This window comes from Somniosus microcephalus, chromosome 32 (assembly GCF_052327205.1).
Source record: "Somniosus microcephalus isolate GS21.2 chromosome 32, FLI_Smic_1.0, whole genome shotgun sequence".
Lineage (NCBI taxonomy): Eukaryota > Metazoa > Chordata > Chondrichthyes > Squaliformes > Somniosidae > Somniosus > Somniosus microcephalus.
In genome coordinates, this window is record NC_141018.1 from 39,431,952 (window position 1) to 39,438,585 (window position 6,634).

Consider the following 6,634-nt stretch of genomic DNA (forward strand, 5'->3'; position numbering starts at 1 on the left):
ACCTAACATTGGCCGCCACACCGCTCTCCACACTCAGCACACCCCCTTTAACAGAGGCTGAGCTCCCACCCGCTTCGCGCCCATTCACAGCGGTCAGTGCGGAATCCACTATATATACAATATACAAATCACCCTTTGTAAATATAATTATAATTGTGTGAGAAAGAAATATAGTTGCTGTCATTCTGCCATTACCCAGCAGGCAGGTGATTTGCATATATTAGCAGCCTGTCTCCAGCGACTGTCCTGCTCATTGATTCACTCAGTGGGTGGAAGCCCCGCTCTGAGAGATTTAAACAGCAACTCGCCCTCCACCGCACGGATGGGTTCAGCGGGTTAGATAAAGAGGGAAAAAGATTTAAAATCAGCTTTGGAAACTGCAAATGAAGAATTATAGAGCCGGAGGAGCAGAGCAACATCTTACGCGGATAACAACAGAAAATGCTGGAAAAACTCAGCAGGCCAGGCAACATCCGTGGAGAGAGAAACAGAGTCAACGTTTCAGGTCGAAACCCTTTGTCAGGACTGAGAAAAAAGCAGGAAATGAAACAGATTAAAAGGCTCACTGCCACACCCCCTCTAGGAATGCCTACCTTGAAGAAGTTCTGCTCTTCTCTTCGACGGGATCTCCGTTTGGCTCTTCAACCTTGTTCATCTTCATTGCTTTCAGTTTCCCTTCTCATGTTTGATCAGACTCAGTTTCACAGCCACTCTCCACCAGTCCTATCACCATCTCGTCTGGTTTTGAATACCTCTTAATGTCTCTTCACTTCTCTTTTGTTCTCTCATCACCATTTCCCGGCCCCCAAACTGGCCTTTTAATCTGTTTCATTTCCTGTGTTTTTTCAGTCCTGACGAAGGGTTTCGATCTGAAACGTTGACTCTATTTCTCTCTCCACGGATGTTGCCTGGCCTGCTGAGTTTTTCCAGCATTTTCTGTTGTAATTTCGGATTCCCAGCATCTGTAGTATTTTTCTATCTGACGGGGGTGCTTTAACTTCCTCCAGATGAACTTGGGAAGATTGAATCTGACATCTTCGGCCCTGACCACGAACTCCATTCCCTCATCACCAACCAGAATCATAGAATCATAGAATAGTGCAGCACAGAAGGAGGCCATTCGGCCCATCGAGTCTATGCCGGCTCTTTCAAAGAGCAATCCAGTCAGTCCCACTCCCCCCGCTCTTTCCCCATATCCCTGCAATTTTTTCTCCTTCAAGTATTTATCCAATTCCTTTTTGAAGGCTGCAATTGAATCTGTATCCACCGCCCTATCAGGCAGTGCATTCCAAAGCCTAATCACTCATTATGTAAAAAAGTATTTCCTCATGTCACTTTTTCAAGGTTGGTTGGGTTTTTCTTCGTTCCTGGGATGTGGGCGTTGCTGGCAAGGTTGGTATTTATTGCCCATCCCTAATTGCCCTTGAGAAGGTGGTGGTGAGCCGCCTTGAACCACAGAGGGCAGTTAAGAGTCAACCACGTTGCTGTGGGTCTGGAGTCACATATAGGCCAGACCGGGTAAGGACGACAGATTTCCTTCCCTAAAGGACATTAGTGAACCAGATGGGTTTTTACGACATTCCAGTAGTTACATGGTCACCATTACTGACACTAGCTTTTTATTCCAGATTTATTTAATTAACTGAATTAAAATTTCCCAGCTGCCGTGGTGGGATTTGAACTCACGTCTCTTAAATGAATCCAGTAATATCACCTCCATCACTCTGTTCAGAGTCCATTCCAAGTGCTGATCACTGTATGTGTCAAGGAGAATGTCTCGATATCAGTCCTAAAATTACCGTTTAATAGTTTGAACTTGTGTCCTAATTCAGTTTAAAATAATACACCATTACTGACACTAGTTTTTAATTCCAGATTTATTTAATTAACTGAATTTAAATTCCCCAGCTGCCTGTGGTGGTGATTTGAACTCCCATCTGCCAGATCATGAGATCCCGGTCTCTGGAATACAAGTCCAGTATCATAACCACTGCGCTACCGTACCCGTGTCCAGCACGCTGGGCCTTGCCTATTCCCCTTTAGCTACCCTGCTAATTACATCCTCAAAATACTCTAATAAATTTGATAAACACGATTTCCCTTTCATAAAACCATGTTGACTCTGCCTAATCATTCTATGATTTTCTACAAGTTCAATATTCGTACAAGTTCCTTAATTATCTGAAACCCCTTTCCGGCCACTTCTCAAACTGAACCAGACTATTTGCAACCTTAACGTCCAGTTAATCCCCGAATTCAGTTCCCACATCCTCACCATCACAACGACCTCCTACTTCCACTTCTGTAACATTGCCCCTGCCTCTACCTCAGCCATGCCGAGACCAATTCCAGATTTGACTATTCCAATGCTCTCCAGGCCAGCCTCCCATCCTCCATAAACTTCAGTTAATCCAATCCTCTGCTATTCTCCATACAAAGGCACGTTCTATCTCTTTCTTTACCCATATCCTATCCTGTAAAAAGTTCCACTCACGCACCTCTCTGACCTCACTGATCTATGTTGGCTCATAATCTACAAAAGCCTTAAATTTAAAATTCTCATCCCCTTATTTAAATCACTCCACGGTCGCAGCCTACCCTATCTGTAACCTCCTCCTTCCCTGTAACCTCCTCCTGCCCTACAACCTCCTTCATCCCAAACTCTGACTGGAAGCTTACTGGGAGATAAAAGTGGGAAAGGTGTCCCACTGACCTGTGCCACGTACACAGGCACCAAGAACACACCACAACTGACCATCAGGCTTTTCCAGAGAATGTGCTGCACCCGCATAGACAGCTGTTTCTTTACAATGTTGATTTGACCTCCCAGTTCCTGGTGTACACCCCAGCCCCTCCAAACCCGATCCCCAGGAGTGGAGCAATTTGATCAAATTGTGGATTCTCTTCCGAGCCCCAATTTGGAGAACACATCCAATATGTACATGTGCGATATCCTATCAAAGACCTTCCCCTGAGGTCCACCTGTCTGTCACCTACCAGGGTGCACATATCCCTCAGTAACGTGATAACAGGCGCAGGTCTGTTCCAGTAGATCACCATCTCCAGACCACACTTGACCTGGTTAGGATTTTTTAGTTGACATTAAGCAGTCATATAGGTTGCCAATTCCTGCTGTTGTCTCTCTCCCCCTGATGCTTGGAGAGGCAGAGAACTGCATATTTCCAGCAGATCTGGTCCCACAGAACCGAGTATAACCCGAATACTGGAGTGAAGCTGATAGAAAGCTCTTCCAGCCCTCAGATAGGTAAAAAGCAAAGAGACTTGCATTTCTATAGCGCCTTTCACAACCACAGGACATTGTCCCAAAGTGCTTTACAGCCAATCGAAGTTTTGAGGTGTAGTTACTGTTGTAATGTAGGAAATGTGGCAGATAATTTGCGCACAGCAAAATCCCACAAGCAGCGATGTGATAATGACCAGATAATCTTATTTTAGTGATGTTGGTTGAGGGATAAATATCGGCCAGGACACCGGGGAGAACTCCCCTGCTCTTCTTCGAATAGTGTCAGTGGAATCTTCTACATCCACCTGAGAAAGCAGACGGGGCCTCGGTTTAACATCTTATCCGAAAGAGGCCACCATCCGACAGTGCAGCGCTCCCTCAGTACTGCCCCACCAACAGCGCAATGCTCCCTCAGTTCTGCCCCTCCAACAGTGCGGCGCTCCCTCAGTACTGCCCCTACGACAGTGCGGCGCTCCCTCAGTACTGCCCCTCCGACAGTGCAGTGCTCCCTCAGTACTGCCCCTCCGACAGTGCGGCGCTCCCTCAGTACTGCCCTTGCGAAAGTGCGGCGCTCCCTCAGTACTGCCCCTCCGACAGTGCGGCGCTCCCTCAGTACTGCACTGGAGTGTGACCCTGGATTTTGTGCTCAAGTTTCACTGAGTGGGCTTTGACCCACAGCCTTCTGTCTCAGTGGCGAGAGTGCTACCCGCTGAGCCACGGCTGACTTATAACACTTAAATAGCAACGGTACCTGATGAGTCAAACACGGAGAAAACCTGAGGCAGCGATGGAAGAGAGGAAGTGTCAGATCGGGGGATATTCAGGAAGATTTTCACTTTGCACTTTGAAATAACATGGGGAATAATAAGGTGCAAGTTGATAAATGAATCGATACAGGAAGCGGAATACGTCAAACTATCACGTTACTGACATGAATACAAAAGCAAAATACTGCGGATGCTGCAATCTTTAATAAAAACATAAAATGCTGGAAACACTCAGCAGGTCAGGCAGCATCTGTGGAGAGAGAAACAGAGTTAACGTTTCAGGCCGGTGACCCTTCGGCAGAACAAGAAGTCCTGGTTAGTTGCTGCCAATCACGGGTTTTCGACATTGATAGATTGTAAGAAGCCTGAGGGAAGGAATTTCTCAGTTGTGAGGTCCATTTGTGCTGCTGATGTACAGCAATAAATTTCGGACTTGTTGTAGTTTGTCTTTCTCTCAACATTTAGGTCTTGTACTCACAACAGCAGAGTGGCTTCCATAGCAGTCGCAGTTGCCTATGAACTGAAGCCCGCGCCTTGATAAATGCCGAGTATGAGTTAGCAAGCATATTAATCTCTTATTGCAGTATTTTACTGCCGGTGAGTATATGGGATGTCCACTGCAATCTCCTATCACTCCTGATAGGCAGAATATGACAAACCCATAAGACCGATGCCTACACTGAAGATGCTAAGGTAGCAGTATTTAAAATTGAGGCAAATAGGTGCAGTGCGTCCAGCTTAGCGTACCCTTTTTAGAACAGGAATCTTATGCAATAAATACTGAAAATGCTGGAAAGACTGAGAAGGTCAGGCAGCATCTGTGGAGAGAGAATCAGAGTTAACGTTTCAGGTCGGCAGATGACAATGTCAGGTGGGCAAAAATCAAAAACGAAAGTAAGACAATAAGAAAAAATTGTCTTATTTTTAGGTTTTAAAGATCCGGTGTTTGCGAACCGAGGCCTCTGCACAGCTTGATGCAGCCGGACACTGTCTTTACACGAGGGCCCTCTGTTGGAATAGAGCTCGAATTACAGCCACAGCAAACCAAGAGTTGGTTTTCACAAAAGAAATCTTGATCTTATTTTTCAGTATGAAAAAACTAACCACTCAGAATGCGTTTCCTCCTTCCACAACTCTCACACAGAAAGAAGGGAACGGTCATCAATGGCCACAAGCTCTTGCACAAAGCAACACTCGCAGCCCGCTTCACGCTCAGGAGGAAACGCTTTAACTCCTCCTCGTGGTTAGTGAGACCAGACACTTCAGAACACATTTCTCAAGTTAAAAACTATAGAAATGATCCCTAAAAGTATAGTCTTACCTAACATTGGCCGCCACACCGCTCTCCACACTCAGCACACCCCCTTTAACAGAGGCTGAGCTCCCACCCGCTTCGCGCCCATTCACAGCGGTCAGTGCGGAATCCACTATATATACAATATACAAATCACCCTTTGTAAATATAATTATAATTGTGTGAGAAAGAAATATAGTTGCTGTCATTCTGCCATTACCCAGCAGGCAGGTGATTTGCATATATTAGCAGCCTGTCTCCAGCGACTGTCCTGCTCATTGATTCACTCAGTGGGTGGAAGCCCCGCTCTGAGAGATTTAAACAGCAACTCGCCCTCCACCGCACGGATGGGTTCAGCGGGTTAGATAAAGAGGGAAAAAGATTTAAAATCAGCTTTGGAAACTGCAAATGAAGAATTATAGAGCCGGAGGAGCAGAGCAACATCTTACGCGGATAACAACAGAAAATGCTGGAAAAACTCAGCAGGCCAGGCAACATCCGTGGAGAGAGAAACAGAGTCAACGTTTCAGGTCGAAACCCTTTGTCAGGACTGAGAAAAAAGCAGGAAATGAAACAGATTAAAAGGCTCACTGCCACACCCCCTCTAGGAATGCCTACCTTGAAGAAGTTCTGCTCTTCTCTTCGACGGGATCTCCGTTTGGCTCTTCAACCTTGTTCATCTTCATTGCTTTCAGTTTCCCTTCTCATGTTTGATCAGACTCAGTTTCACAGCCACTCTCCACCAGTCCTATCACCATCTCGTCTGGTTTTGAATACCTCTTAATGTCTCTTCACTTCTCTTTTGTTCTCTCATCACCATTTCCCGGCCCCCAAACTGGCCTTTTAATCTGTTTCATTTCCTGTGTTTTTTCAGTCCTGACGAAGGGTTTCGATCTGAAACGTTGACTCTATTTCTCTCTCCACGGATGTTGCCTGGCCTGCTGAGTTTTTCCAGCATTTTCTGTTGTAATTTCGGATTCCCAGCATCTGTAGTATTTTTCTATCTGACGGGGGTGCTTTAACTTCCTCCAGATGAACTTGGGAAGATTGAATCTGACATCTTCGGCCCTGACCACGAACTCCATTCCCTCATCACCAACCAGAATCATAGAATCATAGAATAGTGCAGCACAGAAGGAGGCCATTCGGCCCATCGAGTCTATGCCGGCTCTTTCAAAGAGCAATCCAGTCAGTCCCACTCCCCCCGCTCTTTCCTCATATCCCTGCAATTTTTTCTCCTTCAAGTATTTATCCAATTCCTTTTTGAAGGCTGCAATTGAATCTGTATCCACCGCCCTATCAGGCAGTGCATTCCAAAGCCTAATCACT

General features: G+C 45.9%; 1 non-coding gene across 1 annotated transcript; it reads right to left on the reverse strand.

Moving 5' to 3' along the window:
* Nucleotides 1-5,113: 5,113 nt before the first annotated feature.
* On the reverse strand, nucleotides 5,114-5,330 carry LOC147097488 (small nucleolar RNA U3). Its single transcript, XR_015074402.1, has one exon. It is a non-coding gene; the product is annotated as a small nucleolar RNA U3 (small nucleolar RNA).
* Nucleotides 5,331-6,634: the final 1,304 nt, after the last annotated feature.